Source organism: Anneissia japonica, unplaced genomic scaffold, assembly GCF_011630105.1.
Source record: "Anneissia japonica isolate Jap-2015-1 unplaced genomic scaffold, ASM1163010v1 scaffold287834_len5846547_cov211, whole genome shotgun sequence".
Classification (NCBI taxonomy): Eukaryota; Metazoa; Echinodermata; class Crinoidea; order Comatulida; family Comatulidae; genus Anneissia; species Anneissia japonica.
In genome coordinates, this window is record NW_022704992.1 from 3,212,921 (window position 1) to 3,225,030 (window position 12,110).

The following is a 12,110-nucleotide window of genomic DNA, read 5'->3' on the forward strand; positions in this document are numbered from 1 at the left end:
ATAGAAAACAATACGACATAGAGCTTATTTTATTGTTAATATAGGCTACACATGTGTGTTTGAAACTAAATATAAGCATTTTCATCGTGGTTTTATTTATTACAATCATAGGCCTATTCTTTCACCATCATTACACATTGAGGCCCTTCTTTTAGGTAAAACGATCTATCTTAAATTTTATTTCTCAAGTAAGCCAAAGGAGGGCAAGCACAAGCTTTAACCCTAACAAATGCGCGCGAAGCGCGCGAAAAATTTTTATGCTTTAATTCTAATTTCGTCGGAATTGATCACAGCTCCCTAAATGTGCAATTTTTAGAGGAAATTGGCCTACCTCAACAAGAAATGCTCTTATGTTATATATGGCCACACTCTTTTTTTTAAAACTGAATATAAGCATTTTCCTTATGGCTTTATTTATTACAAACATATTCTTTCAACATCATTACACATTGAGGCCTTCTTTTAGGTAAAACGATCTATCTTAAATTCTCTTTCTTGAGTTTGAGACTATGTGTTTTAATTTAGAAGGCAAAGGAGAGCAAGCACAAACTTTAACATGAAAAAATGCGCGCGTAGCGCGCGAAAAAAGTTGTTTTTTTTAAATTCTAATTTCGTCGGAATTGATAAAAACTCCCTAAAATGTGCAATTTTTAGAGGAAATTGGCCTACCTCAACAAAATATGCGATTTAAAATTTGAGATTTTCAGGCACTTTCCCGGGTGAAAAGGGCATTCAATGGGGAAAGATTTTCCACAGATGGATATTTTCCCATTGACCCACGGTGGTTACGTACGCCACTGCGGAGAATACCTGGCGGCTTAGATCAAATGCGATATGGACAGTTTTTGAAGTGGAGAAGGGGTTGCAGGCCAGGGTATTGTGATATCTGTTCATTATATCTTCCTTTTTATTCTTGTCTTTATTTTTCTCTTCTCTTTTTCTTTTTCCTTTCTTTTTCTTTCCCCTTCTTTCTCTTTCCCTCCCTCTCCCCTCTTTCTTTTCTCTTCTTACCCAGCCCGGTATACGACGGCTTGGTCAGCCCGGTAAAAACCGTCAGGGGGACAGTCTGCCCCCCGGGCCTCCCGCCTGTTACGCCACTGCTTATAAGATGAATGGGAATATGAATCATGCAAATCTGGAATCAAATCTAGATGGTGGGGTCAACATTCCTCCCCGGGGAAAATTTTGATTTCTAGATGGCGGGAAATGACCTTTCTCGACTTTTGAGCTAGGTGTCTAATGACGTTGTTCTTCAAAATTCAAGGTTTTCCCCCTCATGAAAACGGTAAGGTAAACTTTCTCATTACAGTAAGGCCTGTTATGTGTGTATAAATACATTTTTTAAAAAAAATTGAGTAGTTGCATACGATTTTTTCCATGAGATGAATCGCAAAAAGAAAGGAGGGTCCGGGGTTCTTCCCCAGGAAAATTTTGATTCCTAGACTTCTGAGGTGTCTTTTAAATTAAAGTCATTAAAAAATACTTCAGTAGTCGGGAAATCTCATTGTCCACCATTTAGAAATCAACATTTTCCCGGGAAGAACTCGAACCTCCCTTTCTCTGGGTTCATTAATTCATTATAATAATTTTCAAGAAGGGAACACATGAATTTTGAAGAACTTAAAAAGTAATTAAGTTCTTCAAAATTCAAGGTTTTCCACTCTTGAAAACGGTCAGATAATTTTTTCCCATTGTTATTACAGTAAATAGGCCTTATGTGTGTATACATACATAAAAAAAATTGATTGAATAAGTTGCATACGTAGTTTTTCCATGAATCGATTAAATCCCAAAAAGAAAGGGTGGGGGAGAAGCGGGGGGGGGGGTCCTGTGGTGTTCTTCCCAAGGAAAACTTTGATTCCTAGGTGTCGGGAAATGAGCTTTCCCGACTTCTGTGGTGTCTTTTAATGACTTTTAAATTCTTCAAGGTCTCCCCCCCCCCCGCCTTGAAAATGGTTCAATTAATCAATGAACTCCAAAGATAAAGGGGGTCCGGGTTCCCCTGGAAAAATTTCGATTTCTACATGGCGGGAGATGAGCTTTCCTGACTTCTGTAATGTCTTTTAATGACTTTTAAAGCTCTTCAAAATTCAAGGTTTTCCCCTCTTGAAATAGGTCAGGTAAATTTTTCTCATTTTTTATTTTATGTGTGTATACACACATAAACAAATGAGTAGTTGCATGCGTATTCGTTTTTCCATAAATCGATAAATCCCAAAAAGAAAGGGTGGTCCGGGGTTCTCCCCCGGGAAAATGTTGATTCCTAGATGGTGGGAATTGAGCTTTCCCGACATTTGAAGTGTGTTTTAATGAATTTTATGTTCTTCAAAATTCGAATTTTCTAATAGCAAAATAAAAAACGGGTCCTGAAATTCTTTTCTTTTTGCTCTTTTTTTGTTGCCCAAAGAAGTATAATATGAATTACTCGGTCGGGTACTGGATAAACATTCTCTTTCCCATCCTTCTTCTCCTTCTTTTTTGGCATTTCCGACCATACAAAAATCGCCAAACATTATATATTTTTCGCCAAAAAGTGGGGGGGGGGGGGCCGGGCCCCCCGGCCCCCGGTTCCGCCGGCCATGGAAGACCCCTCCGATTAAAGACCACTTCCAATTAAAGACCGCTTTTCTGTGGCCCCGTTTGAATTCCTAATTTTTTTTACCATTAGCTGTTCCTCCAATTAAAGACTCCCACTTTAGAGACCAAAGACCATAACAATAATAATAATAGTGTAATAATAATTGTCAATTTATATAGCGCATAATGTACAATACTAACAATTATTAAAAGTTTCACCTAACAAAAATAATGGTTTTGGCGGACAAAAATGAACACTTTCCCTCCAATTAAAGACCACTATAAAATAAATAGTGATGTTAATGCAATTTTTTCTATAATAAATTTTGTTATGGGGCTTAAACATAGAAATACTAGCCAATGCACATTATAAGATGATGTTTTGTGTATATTGAGTAACAATGTTAGTGGTGATGTAATATTTTAATGAAAAGTTGCTTAAAACAAGTACAGGAATTGATGTTTGGATTTCAAAGAAATCCTTTATTAAGAATAATTAACATCATGCAGTAACTGCAAATTCATTCCAAACATTTAAAGTATTATTTCTTAATTTCCTTCTAAAAGAGAAATTTAACGAACACATTTAGTGCCGGTATTTAATTGGTATCTATTACACCAAAAATGGATGGTTTTATGAATATACAGTGACATTAAAATAGCACAACATAAGACGGTGTTTTGTGTACCAGTGCTTTGAATAGGCATCATAATGATAGTTTTACGTCAGGACGATATTTACAATGATATTGTAAAGGAGATTTAGGTAGAACGAGAGTATGACTTGTGTGACTACCAGGAAGTGATTTATTGAGAATAAATAACAGCATACACATGGCCGGCGGAAGCCCCCCCCCCACTTTTTGGCGAAAAATATATAATGTCTGGAGATTTTTGTATGACCGGAAATGCAAAAAAAGAAGAAGAGAAGAAAGAGGAGAAGGATGGGAAAGAGAATGTTTATCCAGTACCCAACCGAGTTACATTTTCTCGCAATTCACATTGGCGGATCTGAGGGAGAGGGGTCATATTAGAAAATTAGAATTTTGAAGAACATAAAATTCATTAAAACACACTTCAAATGTCGGGAAAGCTCAATTCCCGCCATCTAGGAATCAACATTTTCCCGGGAGAGAACACTCGGACCACCCTTTCTTTTTGGGATTTATCGATTCATGGAAAAAAGAATACGCATGCAACTACTCATTTGTTTATGTATGTATACACACATAAAATAAAAAAATGAGAAAAATTTACCTGACCTTTTTCAAGAAGGGAAAACCTTGAATTTTGTAGAACTTTCAAAGTCATTAAAAGGCATTTAAGAAGTCAAAAAGCTCATCTCCCGCCATCTAGAAACCAAAATTTTTCCGGGGGAACCCGGACACCATTTATCTTTGGAGTTCATTGATTAATTAAATCATTTTCAAAGTGGGGGGGGGGGACCTTGAATTTTGAAGAATTTAAAAGTCATTAAAAGACACCACAGTAGTCGGGAAAGCTCATTTCCCGACACCTAGGAATCAACATTTTCCCGGGGAAGAATCACATGACCTCCCCCTCCCCCACCCTTTCTTTTTGGGATTTATCGATTCATGGAAAAACTACGTATGCAACTTACTCAATCTTTTTTTATGTATGTATACACACAAAAGGCCTATTTACTGTATTAACAATGGGAAAAAAATCATCTGACCGTTTTCAAGAGTGGAAAACCTTGAATTTTGAAGAACTTAATTACTTTCAAGTTCTTCAAAATTCAAGGTGTTCCCCTCTTGAAAAGTATTATAATGAATCAATGAACCCAGAGAAAGGGAAGTTCGAGTTCTTTCTGGGAAAATGTTGATTTCTAAATGGTGGACAATTAGATTTCCCAACTTCTGAAGTATTTTTTAATGACTTTAATTTAAAAGACACCTCAGAAGTCGGGAAATCTCATTTCCCGCCTTATAGGAATCAAAATGTTCCTGGGGAAGAACCTCCGGACCCCCTTTCTTTTTGGGATTCATCGATTCATGGAAAATCCGTAGGCAACTACTCATTTAAAAAAAATTGTTATGTATGTATACACACATAAGCCCTATTTAACGTAATAACAATGGGAAAAAATTACCTGACCGTTTTCAAGAGTGGAAAACCTTGAATTTTGAAGAACTTAAACGTAATTAAAGACACGTCAGAAGTCGGGAAAGCTCATTTCCCGCCATCTAGAAATCGAAATTTTCCCGGGGGAGAAATGTTGAAAAAGAGAAGAGAAAAACAAAGACAAGAATAAAAAGGAAGATATAATGAACAGATATCACAATACCCTGCCTGCAACCCCTTCTCTGGCCTGCAACCCCACTCCACAAAAAGTGTCCATAGCGCATTTGATCTAAGCCGCCAGATATTCTCCGCAGTGGCGTAAGCACCGGGGGACAAGGAGGAAATATCCATATGTGGAAAATCTTTCCCCATTGAATGCCCTTTTCACCCGGGAAAGTGCCTGAAAACCTCAAATTTTAAATCACATATTTTCTTGAGGTAGGCCAATTTCCCCTAAAAATTGCACATTTTAGGGAGTTTTGATCAATTCCGACGAAATTAGAATTAAAAAAAACAAAACTTTTTCGCGTTTTTTAATGTTAAAGCTTGTGCTTGCTCTCCTTTGCATTCTAAGTTATAACACATAGTCCCAAACTCAAAAAAGAAAATTTAGGATAGATCGTTTTACCTAAAAGAGGGCCCTCAATGTGTAATGATGTTGAAAGAATATGTTTGTAATAAATAAAGCTAGCCATAAGGAAAATGCTTATATTCAGTTTAAAAAAACGAGTGTGGCCATATATAACATAAGAGCATTTCTTGTTGAGGTAGGCCAATTTCCTCTAAAAATTGCACATTTAGGGAGTTTTGGTCAATTCCGACGAAATTAGAATTAAAAACACAAAAAATTTTCGCGCGCTTCGCGCGCATTTGTTAGGGTTAAAGCTTGTGCTTGCCCTCCTTTACCTTCTAAGTTATTTAAAATCCTAATAGTCCCAAACCTGAGAAAGAAAATTTAAGATAGATCGTTTTACCTAAAAGAAGGGCCTCAATGTGTAATGATGGTGACAGAATAGGCATATGATTGTAATAAATAAAACCACGATGAAAATGCTTATATTTAGTTCCACACGTGTGTGGCCTATATTAATAATAAAATAAGCCCTATGTCGTATTTTTTTTTATATGGGGGTGGGGGTATCACACGAAGTCAACAGTTTAAATTCATTCTAAAGGCTTGGAATAAAACATTCAACCAAATATGTAGCATATGGTTTTGGCAGACTCAACTAAAAATGTTCCCTTCAAATAAAGAATACATTAAAATATACCGTGACTTTAATGCAATTATTTTTAAATAATAAATGATGATAAGAATATATAAAATAATACACAGCATAAGACGATGTTTTGTGTACACAGTGCTCTATTCAATAGGCTTATGCTAATAGTTTTAGTAGGACGATGGTTTAGTAGAACGAGCGCATGACTACCAAGAACTGGTTTATTAAGAATGAATAACATCATACAGTACGTGTGAATCCATTCTAAAGCACTTGGAATAAAACGATCTTACATTTACTATATCATTTCTTAAATTTCCCTCTAAATAGTGATATTTAAGTCCACTTTTAGTGCCGGTCTTGAATTAGAGGGATTCTAATCAAAAAGACCACTAAACCCCTGTCACAAAAGTGGTCTTTGATTTTGAGGGAGACCTGTATTTTGAAGCTAATCCGACACTGAAAGATTCAATTGCAATATGTTTGTTAGACCTATCATACAAAAGTTATTACGATTATCTGTCGAATGATGTATATACTGATCCATTATATTCATTTTGTGACCAAACTGTTGCCAAAAAACATATTTTTATTAATTTATAATATATGCTTTATTAAATTAATAAACTATTAGCTAACAAATATTTCGTATGATACTTTCTTAAAAACAGACCATATAGAAAATATAACTCCTTTAAAAAATTCAGACATTATCCATTTTGTATTTCGGTGTAGTAGTATGTCAAAGTTCATCTCCCGCAAAAATGTCAAATTTTACACTTTTTTACCCCAAACAACGATGTCAACGACAATAATAATAATAATAATAATAATAATAATAATAATAATAATAATAATAATAATAATAAAAACAATAATAATAATAATAATAATAATAACAATAATAATAATAATAATAACAATAAAAATGATAATAATAATAAAAATAAAAATAATAATAATAACTATAATAATAACGATAATAATAAAAATAAAAATGACAACATTAATAATAATAATAATAGTAATAATAATAATAATATCAGTTAGATTTATCTTGATTTACCGTTATTATCATTTATTATTTTATTATTTATTACTACTGCCATATAGAAAATAAAACACCTATAAAAAATTATTATCCATTTTGTATTTCGGTGTTGTAGTATGTCAAAGTTCATCTCCCGCAAAAATGTAAAATTTTACACTTTTTTTTACCCCCAACAACGACGACAACGACAATAATAATAATAATAATAATAATAATAATAATAATAATAATAATAATAATAAAATAATAATAATAATAATAATAACAATAATAATAATAATAATAATAATAATAATAATAATAATGATAATAAAAATAATAATAATAATAAAAATAAAAATAAAAATAATAATAATAACTTTAATAATAACGATAATAATAAAAATAAAAATGACAACATTAATAATAATAATATTAACAATAATAATAATAACGATAATAATAAAAATAATAATAATAATAATAATAATAATAATAATAATAATAATAATAATAATAATAATAATAATAATAATAATAACAGTGAGGTTTAGCATGATTTACCGTTATTATCATTTATTATTATTTTATTATTTATTATTACTACTACTACTACTACTCAGTAGTAGTAGTCCCAGTTGTTACTAGCATTTGTCGCTCTTACCTTGTTTACCACTGCAACCAAATGACAAAAAACACATTCCCAACCCTATGCCAAAGATGTACAGCACTAACATCATATGGCATTACTAATGAAACCGTAAATTTGGCAAAAAAAATTTGGCAAAATGTTCGCATCAAGTTTAGAAATGGAAATATTCACGTATACCAGCCTAATGCGTCTTATTAATAAATAATAGTTAATTTAATAGATAGCAAGCATGACCATAACCATGGATACCATACACAAACAACTTTTGTAATCATGTAATTCCATTAATTATTTACATCACGATCTATAGCCTCTTTCCATTATGAATTTTAATATCAATGGTTCCATCTAATTTGAGTTCTTTTTTTACACAGGCCTAGTTATACCTTAGGCATTCCAATTTTATGGTCATCGTTATCATTATTAATATACCGAAAGGTCCACTGATTAATATCAGATAAGAAAGTATAATACATACTCCAAGTATTGAAATATACGCCATCGTGTTGGGATTCAATATTTCGACATTAATTATGTCATCATCAGGAATGATTGTGTATGGTATCCTGATGATGACATAATTAATGTCGAAATATTGAATCCCAACACGATGGCGTGTATTTCAATACTTGGAGTATGTATTATACTTTCTTATTATCAATATAGTTATCAAGAAAAATCTAAAACTTACGGTGTCCATTAGAGTAACAGCAAATACAATACTTTGAAAAAACCACGGCAATAAAAAAAAGTCACGCAAATTTAAAATGAAACATCACGAAAAATTCAAAATACGACAAAGTACCGTAACTAAAACAGCACTGTTACACGAATTTTACATTGAACATGACCCATACGAATGCTCGCTCTTATGAGGCGCCAAGTGTAAATCCACCCCAGTGCTATACTATAATGCATTAGTTTTCTCCCTGTATGAATACATTTCAATATACAGTATCATGTACGAAACTACGGTACTATGATAAAATAGGCCATTATCCTGTTATAAATACAAATGAAATTCGTTATTGATAAATGTATAGTCCTACATTGCTTTTAAACCATTTATAAAAGACATGCTTTTCCCCCCAGTTTAGACATAGCAGCCTACCTTACAGGCCCGTACGCAGGGGGGGGGGGGTGCGGTCGCAAATTACCAAAGGTCCACATTTTCAGGTCACTGGAAATATCAAAGGTTGGGTGCGGCCCTCGGTGTTAAATTAAAAATTCACTTTGGTCCTCCGACCGAATTTTATGCCCACCCCTGATTTACAGTATCTCACGGAAGAAATGAGTTACTGCGGCGGAAGTTACCTTCAAAAAGAACATTATGCTTCTGTCGCAAATATCACCGGTTATATTAACGATAAAATGATAACATCGATGTCGTAAAGAATTAAATTGAGGTTGAAGATGGATACATAGGCCTATTTATTTTTAGTGTTTTTTTTTTTTATATGAAGAAAATATTTTGTTTTGTCTGAGTAGGTATATTATCGTTGTTAACGTTGTTACCGTTAACGTATTAGTTATCGTCATCATCATCATCACAAACCTAATAAATATCATCAATATCGTCATCGTCATTATCATCGTTATCATAATCATCATTATTATCTCCACCAGGAGGTATTATGGGATGCCATTCGCAGCAATAGTCTATGTTAAATCAAAATGTGTCCTAATTGAAAATTCAATGTCTAATTTATCAAAACATAGGTCTAATTTATCAAAATGTAGGTTTAGTCACCCAAAACGAAGTTTTAATTTTTCAAAACGTAGTTCAAATTTTTCAAAATGCAGTTCTAATTTCTTTAAAATGTAATTCAAATTTCAAAACGTAGGCCTGACTTGATCAAACGAACTCTCCATAATTCTGTTCCAAAAAGTAGGCCTAAATCAAATACGACCCAAGCATGACTGGTTTAATTACAACGACAACTAGACATGCGAAATGTAAATCAAAACTAACCGGCCAAGCATGACGGGGCCAGTTCTATTAATGATGGGGGAATCATTTTTTGCTGTGTCCAATGCCATGAACAATGCTTCCCAATGCGTCTCTAAAGCTCCGGGTACCGGCGATCACAGGAGCGTAGGAGTAGGCCTATGTGGGTCGGGATGCATTAGCAAACACGGTCTTGGACTAAGCTAACCTGAACTATAGTTCGAACGAAATATTATTTCGAGGGAACGATATATTATTTCGTTTCCTCGAAATATAACTTCGTTCCCTCGAAATATTATTTCGTTCCCTCGAAATATTATTTCGTTCCCTCGAAATAATATTTTGTTCCCTCGAAATGTTTTTTCGTTCCCTCGAAATAATATTTCGTATATGGTACGCCCACAACGGCTTCGGCGTCGGCTGTTCGTCAGGGGTGGCGCCAGGATTTGCCCGACGGGGGGGGGGCGAGGTCCCCGGCTGGGGATCGATGCATCGGACGAGGGGTCAGATTTCTTAGACGAATGCGAAGTGGGTGTGGTCGAGCCTCGATTAAAAGGTTTTGACAATTTAAGGGTTTCAAATGCTTATTTACTCGATATTAGAGTCTACTGATGAATATGTAGAAAATACATAGAATTTTAGACATTCTGCTGTCTATATGTCGAAGCCATTAACAACTAGGCCATTGATGTTTTGTTAGGAATTCATATCCGATTAAAGCCCCTTATTTCTTCACACTCATAAGCCCCCACCAGGGGTGGCGCCAGCGGAGGGCCGGGGAGGGCTGCCCCCCCACCCCCTCCCCCCATCGGGGAGAAAAAGCACAATTCGTCGGGGAGAAAAAAAATTACATGTATTTTCTACATATTTGTAGACTCTAAAATCGATAAAATGAGGCTCTGAAACCCCTAAATTGTACATAATTTTCGGGGGCTTCGCCCCCTGACCACTTTCGAAACCTTTTAATCGAAGCTCCACCACGCCCACTTTGCCTGGCGCCACCCATGAAGAACAGCCCACGCTGAAGGCACTGTGGGCGTACCATACACGAAATATTATTCGAGGGAACGAAATAGCATTTCGAGGGAACGAAATAGTATTTCGAGGGAACGAAATAATATTTCGAGGGAACGAAATATTATTTCAAGGGAACGAAATATTATATCGATTGAACGAAATAATATTTCGAGGGAGCGAAATAATATTTCGAGGGAAGAAATAATATTTCGAGGGAACGAAATATTATTTCGAGGGAACGAAATAATATTTCGAGGGAACGTTCCTTCGAAATAGTTTAATATTTTCTTTAACCATGTCCCTTTAGGGGCTCCGTAAAGGACCGCTTCCATTCCAGTGTTAAATTGGCTATTCTGACGTCACCACATGGTAGTCACAATAGCAAATTTAAGCGTTGTAGGGAAAATTGTAGGGTATGGTCTGACTCCCATTGACTGACTGAATATGATTGGCTGATATTGAACACCAGCCATACGGAAATTCTAAGCAGCTGAGAGTACGATGCGAGGTAAGCCCGACTGTGACTTATCCTAGATACAAGTAGGCCAAACATTGAATTGAAAAAAAACTAGACATGCTAAATAAAATGAAGAAATTGTACTACTATATTTTTAAAAATTTGTTTTAGCCAGGGTATGCACTGCATACCTTGCTTGCCTTGACGGTCCGCCACTGTTCGAGATAGTACAGTACATGAACTGTAGGCCTAAATGCATTTCAAAGAAAAAAACATGGAAACACGTTTGGTTTATCAAGTAGTTTAGGTGATTTGAAGCCGATTAATACACTCCATGATACACACTGATGCTACAGTGGCCTTATATAATTGTTTATAGTAGAATTCCCCAAATTTACAGCATTCATTTTTAAAAGAAGCCTCCCCCCTCCTCCTTACTTTGCAAATATAGACGCGAGAAGAAGCCCATTCAAAGTTCGCAAAAAAAAAAAAAAAAATTGGGTATAATAATAATAATATAATAAAACAATAAATAGAGCCACTATCGTAACATCAACCTGTATCATGGAGTGTATTAACCGCGACCGGCATTAAGTCACCTAAATACTGTATAAACCAAGTGTGTTTTTTATTCATTTTGTTATTTTTAAATTCATGTACAGTGTAGGCCTTTGTACAGTGTACTATTTCGAAAAAGAAAATCATATGCTATCTTTAAAAGAAGCCCATGGTCTTTTTTCTGAGATGGGCTTCTTTTCGAGATTAAGCCCATTGGGCTTTTATTCAAGGTTTTATGGTATTTTAGAATCCATTAATTTGTTTTTTCAATAAAAAAAAAATATATATATATATATATATACTGTGGTACTTGGTAAAGACAACTTGATTTCTTGTTTCGAACAAAGTATCCATTAGTAGAAGTCTTAAAAAGATAAGCCTATCTAAAAGAGACATTAAATGTCGGAATCAAAATATTCCTTCGATTTTAGATTGACAAAGATTGAAATTAGTTAAATGACATAAAGTAAACATGGTCTAGTTCTAGAGTCCAGTTAAATATATAATTATGTATCGAAATGATATATATATATATATATATATATATATATATATATATATAT